Source organism: Rissa tridactyla, chromosome 2 (assembly GCF_028500815.1).
Source record: "Rissa tridactyla isolate bRisTri1 chromosome 2, bRisTri1.patW.cur.20221130, whole genome shotgun sequence".
In the NCBI taxonomy this organism is placed as follows: domain Eukaryota; kingdom Metazoa; phylum Chordata; class Aves; order Charadriiformes; family Laridae; genus Rissa; species Rissa tridactyla.
Genome location: NC_071467.1, coordinates 121,708,695 through 121,723,268, shown reverse-complemented (window position 1 = coordinate 121,723,268; position 14,574 = coordinate 121,708,695). Strand labels below are relative to the sequence as shown.

The 14,574-nt window shown below is 44.2% G+C and overlaps 1 protein-coding gene across 3 annotated transcripts in view; it reads right to left on the bottom strand.

Annotated features, from left to right (window-relative positions):
* The window catches only part of ENTPD3 (ectonucleoside triphosphate diphosphohydrolase 3), a 62,779-nt gene that overhangs the window by 32,946 nt on the left and 15,259 nt on the right, over nt 1–14,574 (bottom strand). For all 3 annotated transcript variants that reach the window (XM_054190654.1, XM_054190655.1, XM_054190656.1), the window contains one exon: nt 4,967–5,988. The gene's annotated coding sequence lies outside the window, so the exon portion shown is untranslated. The remainder of the gene's footprint in view (nt 1–4,966; nt 5,989–14,574) is intronic.

Sequence of the window (14,574 nt, the reverse complement as noted above, 5' to 3'; positions counted from 1 at the left end):
CAGCACCCACTTCCAGGAAAGAAGGACAAGCCATTCATCCTGCGTGGAACAAGGTATTTCTCCATGACAGCAAGTAAGGTTCTTCCCTCCTAGAGACAATCAGAAATTAAGACTCACTGCTCAGTATTTTCTTCTCTGTTATCTGTGGCTGACATCTCCGAGGAGGATGTAATGAATCCTGTTTGGAGGCACTTCTCTGCCTCCATGCACAGATCTAGAGAGCCATGGTGGAAAACTGATGGCTGTGTACTTCACCAGGAGGTGAATGGCTGGCAGATATCTATATTCTCTGCTGAGTCTGGACTTCTACCCTTAACCACTGACTGAGCAAGGACAGTAAAGGTTGGTACCACAATATGTTCTTTCTGGATACAGGTGGTAAGGAAATAGCCATGGCAAAACCTCATTTCCTTCCCAGGGCTTGTGGTCTAGGCTCTTGGGTTAGGCTGGGTTTGCCAGCTAGTTCCGCCTTGCTAGTGCCACCCTGAAAAGCAAGGTAATGTGGGCTGAGCAAAGAGGAAAAAGCACCTATTTTTAAACAAGTGAACAAGATTTTGTCTCCTAACAAATACTTGGCTTGCAAGCATTTGTTCCCAGAAGCTTTTTGTGAATGCATTAGTTTTATATCTAGATCTTCAGGAGAAGACTACATGCAGCCAGGACAGAGACGTGCCTCTGTGAACACCCGGGAGATAGTTATTTCATAGTCTTTGGAAAGTAGAAGAGACTTAGAACAGTAGCCCCAGCCCTTCCTGTGCTTAAAATCCAGCCAAGCTGTTCACAAGACTGCCTGCATTGTGCCTTACCAAGCTGGGGATTGAAGTGGGGGGAGCAGAAAGGCTAATGCATTTAAAGCAAGAGGTGGGAAGAGCAAACACAGGACAGTGAGCCAAGCTAGGGAACACAAAGATTTTGCTTCTTTCCAAGTAATTTCCCTGCTGGCTTTGGAATGTTATTTAGACTAAGGTGTTGGGGTCAGTTTGAAAAAATATAAATTCCTTGATATGCTCCCAACATGAAAGATTCGCCACGTCTTGCACTGAAGAACTGGTGGATGCGAATTCCCCAGGTGAAACGTGGTCTCAGATGCACTGAGAAACACAGGGAAACTGTCATTCATTTTTGAGCAGAATTTTAAGGGAGGGTATGACCAGTTCTGCTTCGTGTGCATCTCTCTGTATTTCCCATTTACTTGCAGAACAAGGGAAAGGAGAAGTATCCTGTGCTTTTTTCCCCGCTCTAGTTCTCCCTCCCTGTACTGTTTAGATCCCAGTCACCGTATCTCTGTCTCCACATCCATCTCTCTGGCCCCTGGCAGGGGGGTCCTCCAGTTCACTTACAGGGATTTAACTTGCATTGTCACTGCAGTCAGGAAAACAAACTGAGGGAGCACTGCCCATGACATATGCCAGCAGGTACGAGGACTGGGAATAATATATGCAAAAGCTCAAGAAAGGAAGCAGATCCTACTTTGCAGTGGTCAACTAGCACAAGAGAGGAACTGATCCTATTAAAGATCCTTTTTTTTTTTTAACCTGCTGGAAAAGGAGGGCAAAGGAAGCCACAGAGGGCAAAGAGGAAAAGTTAGAAAGCACAACTAGAAGTCAAAATGAAAAAAAAAAAAATCTCCTTGCAATGAGAGGACTTAATAGAGAATTGCAGCCATGAGCTGTCATGGAGGTCCTAGCAATTCCTCCTGGAAATAAATTCTGCATCGGACTTGTATGAAAAATTCTCAATTGTTATTAAGCAACAGAGCTCTCAGCTACTTCAGACCAGAGGATCTGCCCCCACATGGATCATAGACTGATTTTGAGAAATCCTGCATCCCTTCAGGAAAGAGGTAATTTTCCCTTGCATCAGTCGTGTTCCACCTAGATACCTTGTGTGCTCCTTGCACCTCAGGAGAGCTCCCTGATGCCCATTGAAATGTCAGAGCATGGCAGCAGTGCTCAGCTCTAGCAAAGAACAGTGGACCACTGGATCAGCCCTCTTCACCTATGTTTATTTTTGCAATGTCTCAACTGTACATTTTTGCAATGTCTCAACTATATTTGCACACTCATTATCAGCCCTGCAACCTTCTCTTAGCATGAGACCATATTCAGATACGAAAGGCATCCCAGAACATTTTCCCACAAGCTCCTGGGAGCCTCTGCTAACTTCATGCCAGTGGCACTTTAAAATATAAAACAAACCTACCCCTTCCAGGAAGAAAAAGTAGATTTAAATCAGAACAGGGGCTGTGATGGGAGACAGCGCGGCATTAGCACAGAGACAACCACTTAAGGTTTGGCAGCTTCTGATTAATACCAAGTTTAGTCCACCTCCCAGGAAAGATCTTTTCCAACTGATTTCTATGGGGTTTGGCTAAGGCCCATACTGGGCATGCTGTGAATGATTCCTCTCATTTTAGGCTCTCAAAAGTACTAAACAAATAGGAATGAAGTTAAAAGGGGTAAGAAAGATCCCAGTTTTGCCCTCTTTTTGCATGGACCATTTCAATGGGACTTTCAGGGGGGAAATCAACTGCCTGATGTCTTTTAATTTGATGTGTCTTTTTAAAATTTTAAGAGTAGTATCATGATATACTTGCAACATCCATTCTCTCATGCCTGACTGGCTCAGTAATCATAAGTAATAACATTGTTTCATTGAGAAGGAATAAAAATACACAAAAGCTGCGATTTCTCTGATCATACACCCATACTGTTAAAATAGTGAAAAGAGAAAAATCTTCTGTGAAAAAAAAAAAAAAAAAATCTAAGTTTTCTGTATTGCTGCTGCTCACTGAAATTTCCTTCTGACACGAGTTCAATGGTAACAGAATTGAGCAATATGCTCCACAGGAAAAGATAACAAAGAATCGATGTTTAAGCAATTTCAGGATCATCTCTGAGTTTGATGTCCAGCTGATTAGTTTATATCATAATGGTTCCTCGGTCCTATTTTAAGCATCTTAGAGAAGAACACTTTGTAACTCAGTTAAAATGCTTCCTCATGGGACAGAAGTCAATATCCAACAAGGCAGCAATGACCTCTCTCAAATTTTGTTATGCTCACCACAGGAGTGCTTAAAATATTAATCCCAGGGAATGCTCTGCAAAATTGAACAGGTTTTAAATAATCCAGCATAGTAAAAGGAGCTTCTCACAATTCACTCAGAGAAGAGATGATTGCCTGTTCCTGGGAGGAGCCTGGGAAGAGAAGATTGCCTGTTCCTCCTTCCTTCACCTGGACTCACCAGGTCTGGGTGGCTCTGCCTATTTGAGACAAGGCTATTCTCAATGCTTGTGTGTCATGGAGGGAGGCAAGGCAAGGCACTCTCCAGAGCATATGCCCTGTGTGTCAGTGCTACATAGTTTGGGGTAGAAGAGATGAAGGAGTTCATTGCTCCGCTACCTTTAATTCTCCGTAGTCCCCCTTGACCTCCACGCAATCTCTGTTCTTGGAAATATGAGAGAACAGCGCGTATATAACTCATAGATATATACACATACATATATGTACACACACTTATTTTTATATGTATGTATATTCTTTATATAGGTATATGTATTCCTGTGTGCTCTGTGTCTCCTCACATGTGCTTCTGGAGCAGGGCTCATAAGACAATGTTGCGCTAGGTGCCATGCGTGGCACATAGGCTTGAATCGTCGCTATACTGGATAGACATATCATTAGCACAGTTACAACAATACTAACACATACATTCCAAGCTATCCAAGGATCACTCACTCCTATTAATTCTCTAGTTAAAATCATTATGCACAGACTTTCTGGTATTCAGTCCTTTCTCCGGTGGTAATACTCACCCTTTCAATGCCCTCCTGCATCCTAAGGTCAATGGTACCAGTCTTAAGAGGGAAGGTTTAAAGTGAGTCACCAGTGTTCTAAGTGTTTTGTTGGGAGGTGTCTGCTCAATGTATGTGTGGGCAGGGGCATCTGTTTCTCCTTGATTTGGTGTCCACTTAAGCGTTATTTTTATATGCTCTCTGCTTTTTTTGTGGTCATTCATTCTTTCCTTACTGTCCCACAGGTAAGTTTTAATGACTACTTAGTTTTGGTAAACATTTGGTTAGTTTTATTAGACTTTTATCACAAATAGCCAAACCATACCGTTGCAGAATCGGCATTAAGCTATAGCAGAAGATGGTGCAATAGCACCCTGATGCTTTCCTGATTCTTGAGCAATGTTTTGCAGTTAAAGCTGAACAGGTTTGTAACTGCCCACAAAACTCCTGACAGGCTCAGAGGCTCAAGCTGTAACATTAGTACAAATCCTGTAGCCTGTCGCTAGCAATGGCCACCCCATAGTTACTGTGATTCAGAGGAAAGTCTCTTTTGATGTCCCTGCCAGGGAGTCCTCCCAAGGCAAGGTAAGCTCTTAACCTTATGAGATAAGGTGTAAGCATGAATGACATGTACAGTCCATGCAATGTGGTATCACTTGAGGGTTTTCTTCCTCCTGTATGTCTACTCACTTGAAAAGGACAAGTGGGAAGAGTCAGAAGCATCATTAGGCAGAGCTTGGATATGTAGCCATTTATAATGTAATATGAACAGCTACACAACCACAATGAAGGTTTCTGCGAGAGAAAGAAATCAGCTCGCTAGAAGACCCATATGGCATGGAGTGCAGTCTTGGATAAAGTTCTTTTACGCAGCCCCAGAAGCAGCACATACTTATCAGTAAGTCAAGACACCTTGAATCATGGCCAATACTCAAAAGCAGATACCAACAAGCAGCATATCACACACAGCTCTCTTGGATTAACTCATCCTTGACTTGATTCCATTCTTCATTATATTCGTTTTTGTTAACATTTTGCTAAAGTCCACTCTGCTTCTTCATACAACTTTCTGACCTTTACATTAATGGCCTTCATCAACTGCTGGTTTATTTTTAATTCAGAGCAGCTCTAGCTACCTCTGTTGCGCTCTGCAGATCTGCATTATAACTTACCTGTATTCTTATGTTCCTGGGCTTCATTCAATGCGCTCCTCTTGTCTAGCTATACATAAGAGTAGCTGGACCTAGAGAACATTAGTGCAATTGTGTTCCTACCTTCCAGGGTCTTGTCCCTAATACTGCAAAACACAAGGTGCTCAGCCATTCAGAAATTCCTCGCTCTCCTTTCCTAACGCATCTGAGTGGGGCACCAGCTGGCTATCAGATAATTTTTCAGCCCTAGCAGAAGCCAATATAGGAAAGAAAAATGAAGGCAAACTAGAAGAGAGGGATCTGGTCTGAGTCCGGCATAAAGAAGCTCACAACGACTTGAAGATGAATGGAAAAAAATTATCTGCTTTGTTGATTTAATGGACCAAAAACCATTAATCTGGAACAGTGTTTGCACAGCAAAGTGTTCACAAGGGGAACGTTTCTCCTCCTTCTCCCTCTTTAAAACAGAATGGATGGGGGCACTCTCCTGCAAACACTGCAGGAACAGAAATGGGATTCTCCTGCCCTGAATGGTCAAGAACTCTTTATCTGTGGCAGCAGAAAAAAAAAGTGCTGGAGAAAGTATCACACAAACTAGGACTTAGGGGGCTTCACAATCACTCCTGCTTAGTACCAATTATTTTAAATGATCTGTTGGATTACTGAAATCACTGGTGGAGTGGAGAATTAAAGGATGGTAGGGTCCCTCATTTGAGAGAAAAAAGGTACATAGATTCACCTATTCGGTGTCCCAGAACAGGCACTGAGAAATTTTGTACTGCTTAAATTAGAAACAGACAGACTCTGGTCTTTTTCCTCAATTGCAAGGGTGATTAAATTCTGAGCTAATTAAACTGGATGGTAATTACTTTGCTTGCTTAAATGTGCCCTCTAAAAACTGTGTATCATCATAGTCATCAGACTGGTGAGTGCTTATGAAATACTTATCTTTTTTGCTGTTGGTGGTCGGAGGGAGCTCCTGGGGGCTCTGACGTTCTTATTCATCGCTGCTCAGACCCACTTCTGTCAGGAGCCAGATGTCCCTGGGCAACAGAGAAGCAGCAAGTGCCAGAGATTCAGGAACAGAGAAACCCCCCCGGAAACCTGAAGAGACAGAAGCTCAGTGACCAAATAAAATCCACCTGTTCAGCTGGTGAATCTCGAAACATCAAGACAAGAATGTTGTCTCCACAAGGAGGCAAGTACACAAGTCCTGGTGTAAAGTCAGCTTGTGGCTTCAACCACCTGGCCCATGCAACTGCAGCTCACATGAGATTATTTGGGTGGCACCACTGGCCTTCACACCCTGGGCCTGGAGCAGGCGCCTGAGGAGGGGAGGACCATGGCTTGCCCCTGTCCTCCTCCTTGCCATCTTTGACCCAACTGATGACCACAGGGCCGGGAGGGCAGAGGGGGAGGATGCTAGCCACTTCCAGTGAGTCACCTCTCGCTCCTCTCGCAGGGAAGGGAGTAATACTGTTTTCAAGCTGTCCCCTGCTTATACCCTGGCTTGTGCTTCCTCCACGAGCCATCCCACACAAAACCAGCCTTTCCTTAGGTAACACCACTCTGTAGTCAGTGGGAGATTGAGTGGAAATGGAGTAACAATCCAGATTTGGGCTATAGCTGTGGGAAAACAACTTCATCCTCATGAGAGTTTGGTTATAACCACATTTTCATATTAGCAAGTTATTTAAAGCATAGGGGAAAACATCTCTCTTCTGCTCAGCTCTGGTATCTTTGCCTGTGTTCCAGCCAAGGACTGCCTGATAAAGACTCAGTATTTTTCCATTAATTAAGATTCTTTAATTAGTTGGGACAGCTAATTTAAATTAGCTCTAGGAATAGGCATAGCTCTCAATAGAGCAAAGGACAGTGACTGCAGTTAATTCAGAAAAGCTTGAGGGAAAGCTTTGCTTTAGGAAAGGCTTTCAACCAGGTATTGTTGGATGCACAGCCGGTCACTTAAATGCATCAGTTTTGATTTTATGATTTTATTTTTTTGCAGACAGTGCTTGTTGGTCCTTTCTTGAGTTACAGTCACAGGTTTTTCCCCCGTGATGTGATGCCAACTGGATTTTTGCCTGGACAAAAAAGATACTTTTGACAACCCAGTATTACCTTCATACAACATCAGAACTAGAAAGAACACCTCAGCTGTGTCTTTCTTCCCCCAGCTCCGAGACAGTCAGGCCATCAGCAGTTCGTTCCATTACTGCCTTTCTTTCACCATGCTGAGGGACCACGCCATGTGAAAAAACAACATACTGATGGCATGTACCAGGGTTGGCTCACCCAACGTGTTAGCGCATGGAGCAGGGGTGGAAGATGATATCAAAAGCCTATAAAGGAGCAGGAGATCCAGGTCTGATGTTATAGAAGATCATCTGGTTCCTGATTCAGGCATGGGCCTTTCCAAGGAGGCAAGCTGGACTAGAGGTGCATAAAACAACCAAATATGTTTTCTTTCTTGTTTGCGCAAGCACACTTCTATCAACAAAGGAGGGAAATGGGGAAAACAAGGTGCAAATTTTGATCAGCCATTGTGATTATTCTAGCAATAGCTTTGCATTTTAAACTCCCTGATGTGTTTATTACTGCAGGAAGAACTTGTTCTGCAGAACAGGTAGGGCCGTCTGCAGGTGCAGACAAATCGATAGATTACTGCTCTCTATACTGAAACATGCCAGTAGGCTGGGCTGTGGAAGGATTTTGACCCTAGATACGATAAAAAAAAGTGTTCACTGAAGAATGAAATTTTCTAGCTAACCAAAACCTGCCGGAGCCAGGATGGAGTCCTTATTACTGGCACAGATGTACAGATAACAGCTGCCTCCAAACCCAAGAAACAGCTATTTCAGAAATAGCAGCAATTTCTCATCCTTGTACAAACAGCCGCAGTTGGACATCGCTGGAAAGGCCACAATATACTTGCTTTTCCCCTACACTGACATGAGTCCTTCACAGCAGACGTGAAGCAGGATTCCAAGCCAGCAACTTGGACTTCTTGAGACTATGCTTCTTTTTTCCCAGGAAATACCACTTTGAGCTAAACAAACTCATCCACCCTGTCCTAACAGAAGCATATGTTCTGCAGGACACGCATGTAAAACAGAAGACAGCAGATTAAATTTGGTTCTGCAGATCAGCTGATCCACTTTCCTCCAGGGAGCACATCAGAACAGGGACATGAAAATACGCTTGCAAAACCCTTCCATGGGGTTAACCACCCTTCTTTCAAATAAGGGTGTTGCATTCCCCACTCTCCACGCTGTCAAATGTTGTCCCTATCAGCCCTACATGAGGTTCCTCACTCACCACTTGAAGAACCCCAAAGAGCTGGGCAGCGTCAATGCCAGGCTGACATTTTTCAACAGATTTTTCAGTTCATCATTTTCCCAGGAAATCTACATTTATTTGGAGGTTTCTTTGTTGGTTTGAGTTTTTTTTTATCTCTTGTGTTTTAAAAGGGTAATCTGTTGAAAAACCTGATTGCTACTAAATACACCAGGGAGGCCTCTTCAAGCAAACAATTAAACAATTACAATGGAAGTTATTAAAATAAGGCTCCTGTGATATGATGGGATTGATTTAAGAGAGTTACAGGAAGCTGGAGCCTGCTGTTCTGTGACAACCGATTTCCCTGAGAAAACCCAGTAAGTGAAACCTAATCACATAATGGAATTGCTCTTGTAATATCACTAGCTCCAGGGTTTGGAAATCAGCAGCCCCCACTGACCTTGTATTTAATATCTTTATTCATGATCTAGGAAAAGAAAAGGTAAACAGCATAAAGGATAAATCAGCAGACAAGAAGGGCCTCCAACTGAAGCAGAGGCTGGCAGTGTCAGGTTTCTTTAGTCAATGGGGAACTCAAATGGGAAGAGATCTGATTAGAGAACTCAAGCGAGATGTTATAGGCTACATCAAAACATTAAGGGCAGGACAGAATAGAGGGCTGTGGACAGGGAGAGCAAGGCAAGCAGAAGCAGAGGAAAAACTGAGCTTATTGATTGTGATTTAGGGTCATGTGAGAAGCACACACGGTGCTCACCTGAACCTAAAAGAACTAGAAGCCCCTTGCTTCACAAACACCACTGCACTCAAACATCAGCCCAGATCACCAAGATCAGAAAACCAAGAGTGGAAGTGCCAACTGTGCCTTCCCACCCCCTTCATCTTGAAAAATGAAAGCGGCTATGGCACCCCATCACAAGCCATACCCTGGGGCCACTAGTAACACTAGTCAGGGGCAAGCAGGTAGGAAAGCCTGCTTCTCTCCACGAAAATCAAAGTATACTTGGGGCCCCAGAGAGCCTAGCAGTGGCTGTGGCTCTGGAAGGGACTGATTTCATTCACATATAAACATGAGGACCAGGAAATGCCAGGACCCTATGACACAGAAAACTGTGACCAGAAGATGAGCAAAACCAGGGAGGCTACATTGTGGAAACTTCAAGCTTGAATTCCATGGCCAAAACCAATGGGGTAACTATTGTGCTTAAAGCAACTATAAAATCTCTGTTCAGTGCTAAATAACACCACAGGGTGTTCATGCCTTCCAGAGGGTACATGGGCTAGAGGAGAACTTTTCCCATGTACGGCGGAATAAGGAGACGGTGAAAGATGCCACAGCATTCCCAAACAGCATCTTTCCATCTACATCCCTCCCTCCCTCCCTGTGCAAAAATGCTGCCAGAAAACTGAAACTTAGACCGGGGTGAGCAGTACCCACAGTTTTCCACTGTCGGGGGTTTTCCAGTGTCCCCCTTACTGGAGGGTGAGGAGAGGCTGCTATAGCCTGTAGGAAAATCCAGAGATGGACAAAATTAGTGATGTCTGTTTTGGCTTTTCCTGCAAATTGTGCTCGGCCTTTCAGCCGCCCTGTATTCCCCGTGGAGCAAGAGTGGCACCTGGTGGTCACATCACCCTCGTACCAGCCACAGACTGTTTTTTATTACTATTTTTTTGAATGCTCGGTACAGTGGAAATGACAGGGAAGCGCTTTGTATGAAGCAGCCCTGATTAACTAGATTGGTGACAACTGCTGGCTCCAATTATTCTTGTAACCCACTATTTTTCGACACCCCTCATCATGCAAGTAGCACAAATTCACAACCTGGCGTTGCAGCACGCTGCTGCATGAGCATCCCTACCCACATCATTATGCTCCTGTGAGTGGGAAGGAAGGAATGAGGACCTGTCCTAGCTTGCTGAAAACATGTATTATTTTTTCCTGATTGCTTAAAAAAAAAATAATTCAGGGCTTCCTTTGTGGGCAGAAATAAAATAAGCCTGTTTCCAATCAGCTACCAAATGTGCATCCCTAGAGATGCTTAGGGCCACATACGCCTTGGAAGAAAATGCTGTTCTTCTTCTGTCTGTCTCTGAGACATTCTGTGTCTTGGCAGGACACGACTTCTGTAACTCCCTGCACTCTACAAACCCTGTGAATAATAGATGTGCTCTGACGCAGAACTTCTGCCAGGGGTGCTCCTCACATCACTGACTTGTCTGGCAAGCTGAATTTTTGGTGCAGAAGGGCTCTTTCTGAGACATGAACAGAAAGACAAGCCCACACAAAGCACTGAACCTGAGATAGCCTGTTTTCATTGAATTCAGAGCTTGCTGCTGAGTGACTTTTGTACAGCTGCAGTGTAGCGTCATTAGAAATCAGAGACTGAGGCGTTGTCTGTCCCCTTACTTCTGAGAAACATAAACTCCTACTGGAAGTTTTTCTGCAGTTGGGCCACTGTCTCTGTCCTGGGCAGGGTTTTCACTGCACTCGAGCGATGCACACTTTCACATAAGAGCAGCTGTACTCAAACTGCTGCCTTTCCCCGTTTTAGACTTATTTTTTGTCCAGCTGCCCCCTTTCCTAAAATTCACAGGAACATACAGTCTCAGAGATTGGTACCTCCCTGTAGGTTTGGTAGAAGTTGCCCAACGTGTTCAGCAGTCACTAGGATGAGCAGTGAAGGATGTGCACACAGTGGCATAGGCACGTGATATGATAGCACGAGCTGTGCTTCCTCAGGAAACCAGACTACAAAGTCTGGCGGTGCATGAAACAAAATCCAGCTCTTCATAGCTGTTGTTCTGCAAAGAAATGATGAGAGCGAAGATGAAGCAATTACACAGCAACTGCCACAGAGGAAAAGCTGGGGCTGACTGGCTTTTCTATGTGCCAGGCTCACCTGCGCAAGCACCATAAATGCACTCCTAGAGGGATATCCGCCTGTTTGGCATTGCACCAGCACAGGCAGCAGCTGAAGAAAGGGTGACTTTATGTGAGCCCCGCAATCAATTTTAATGAAGAGTGGGATATGCAGGTGCAGCCTGAAGATGGCTTGTCTGGCTTTTTCACCCAAGAGACACTCGAGGTAACAGAAATGTGATAGCACATGATGCATCTCTGATGTATCCTGGAAGGTTCATCTGGTGAAGAATGCAAAGTACTAGCACCTTTCCCTCTAGCAAGTTTTTTCTCCTGTTCTGCTCCAAGGGTTGCATCCCTGATGCAATGGCAGAGGCTGTGGAAGAAAGAGGTAAATGAGGGGAGAGAGATGGTAGGCAGAGCACTCCACCACTGGGAACAAGTGCTAAGAATATGGTCATTCAAAGACAACAACGTAGGAGTGCAGATGGAAAGAAAAACAGCTTTGAGGGACAAAGGCTTCATTCTCTCTTGTTGCTCCTTGAGATCTGCCCACAGATGGCAGAGGAGCATTAATATTCTTGCCCCACCTTCTCCAGAGATACAGAGCTTGCCCTCTGGCTGCTCTCTTCCCCTCCTGGTTTACAATCATATGGCCAGAGAGAGGAAAACACTGCCAACTCCCTGACCACTGTCAAGTCCTGTGCAGCTGAGCAGGACCAGGTCTTGCCACTGGTTGAAAGATCTGCTTACACAGAAGAGCAGAGCAATGGCAAGCCACAGTGTGAGCTCAAACTGCTGTTGTCACATCAATGCAATGCTGAGGGTCAACCTCTTTTTCTGACACACAGGGATTTTTCTGGTTTAGCTTATGTCATGCTGAACTGAGTTTAAAACAAGTGGGGAAAAAAAAAAGTGCCACTTCTATTCCACAACAAAAACATCCACAGAGGCCACCAGCCTAATGGAAGGACTGAATTAAATTTATCAGTAATTACTGAAACATTTCTGCTGAGAATCACTCAGTGGGGAGTTGTGACATGTTTTGCGAGGTCTGTGCAGAACTAGGAGGAACAGTACAACCAGGGACTGTTTTGGCATCCATGGCACATGCTTCTGTCACAGCGCTAGCACTGAGCATGCAAACAGGGAAATGCTACTGCCTTTCTCCACCCCAACACCTCCCAGGCCAAAGCTGTCCTGGAAGGACAACGGTGGTGATTCTGGGAAAGCACGTGGCCACCAGGCATGTTCCTGCACAGTGGCTGGAGCTATGCGATGCCTTCTGCAGGCTGAAGATTAGCAGCACAGAAACGGTTACAGACACAGCAGTGGAAAAGAAGAAGTACCAACCTACTTCACGTGAAATACACTTCAGGGTTCAAATGTAAAGCCATAGGGTTAATACAGGACTGGAAAATACCATCCAGAACTGAATTTATTTGATAGCTTTCCTGTGCTGAAAGAGAACAAAAGGAGGAAGAAAACAAGAGTGCTCCCAGCCTATAGAAGGCAAAAGAATGGTAAGACAGCAAATGAACATTAAACTGTAAATAAGAATGGATATTAAGTATAATAAAAAATCAGAAATAAATTGTAAATGGACACTAAATGGCAAAGCTTCCTAAAGACAGCAGAATACATCCCTTTCATCTGCCAGTCTGCATTCAGTGGTCATAACATTCATGGGGGAAAAAAAATTCTCAAGTACTCGACAGCCTGGAGAAATAACCTGCTTGGTGTTTGGTGAGACACAAGTCCCCACCGGAGGAGGATGGCAATGCAAACTGGTCCTCTGAAAGGAGCAATCGCTTCTGCAGTGGGTGATGCTAATGCACCCTGAGACAACAGACCACAGAAATGTCACACTGACAAAATTCTCTTGACACAGCAAACTAAGAGATTCCAGTAACAAGGGAAACTATTTTGATAAAATGTCCTGTAACCATTTGCTTTGTATTACAAAAGAATTGTTATCATTCAGAAGAGCTTTACAGTGAGAAAAGCAAAACACTAGGTCATAGGAAAGAAGCCAGATTTTAAATTTACATACACAAAGATGAGCAGAAATTCAACATCCAGCTGTTCCCACTGTACAGTCATAAACAAGATAGAAAACTGGGTCCCAGCTACAGCCTGTGCAGTACAACCCAGCATTATTCCTTTGAAAACTGATGTAACATTTGGCAAGATTTTCAAACCAATTGCTAAAGTCACACTCACAAGTACCTGTAGGTCTGTGAGCAGTGCAGATGCCCTTGGAAGCCAAAGTGACTAAGGGCAGCTGCGTGTACCAGCATCTGTTTGTAAAGGCACTCTCCTACTCTTCATGTGTCCTGATTTCATGCACATCATTTTTTTAGCCTTTTTGTGTGGTTTATTTTTCATAGATCACATACATTTTGCCCCTCCAAGAGTTAGAAGGAGCTCAGGCAAGAAGTTTGTCACAGTCTGTCTGTACAGACCTGGGCTCCAGGAGGTACAAGCAAAAGCAAGACGTAGATACACACACTCCTCTTTCCAATATCTGATCTGGAGGAGGGTTCACATGGCTCTCCTTTTCCTTTGCTAATTCCTCCAACCCAAACAGCACCCACCAGGCAGTGACATCTCAGGACTGCACTGACTGGGCAGCAGCCAGGGAGAACTTGGAGTTGCCTCAGGAAGGGACCAAAAATCACTTTGGCATTGGCCAGAGCCAAAAAAACCGCAGGCATTTACATGCACAGACCCAGCCACTTTAATAGCTCATCTCTCCTAAATGGCTGCATGTGCTATTCACAGAAGTGTGCAAAAACAGAATTGCAAAGTGAACGATGGATGATATTCCTCCCGGTCAGTGGGGCTACGAGCCCCATGGGCTGGTAGCTATTCTGTCAAGGAGGGAAGGGAAGGAAACTGCGTTTCTGCAGGACATCGTGGTCCCTGTTTTGTAGGGAAGGAACAAGTGCTGCAACACCACAAGACATTGTAAAATCATTTGCATTCATTTGCACGAACATGAAATCTCTGCTGAACCCCAGACCTTGCACACTGTATTAAGAAGCTACCACCAGCTGTAACCTTCTTGCAGAAAAAAAAGGTATCATTTCAATGAAATACTAATTGCAGAGCACATCCTACTATGGCTCCTCGGGGAGGAAAGAAAAGCTGTGGGGAGGACTGCACACACCGTTCATTTGCATTAGTTGCCCTTATTATTCCTCCAGGTTCTCTTTTTTTTCTTCAATATTAATTAAAGCGCTCATGCTGCGACAACCATGGGGTGGAGAGAGAGTGATGGGGAGACACACCGAGTGACTGGCAGACATTTCATCAGTTTAACTTATCCCATTACACCTTTTTTTTTTTTTTCAGTATTTCCTCATTTTCTCCCTAAAACCCTAAGTAGGATAGGCGCACGAATTATATTGCATCTAGGGATAAAAACCTGATGGAAACAAACTCCTATTTTCTCTGCATAAATAACCCT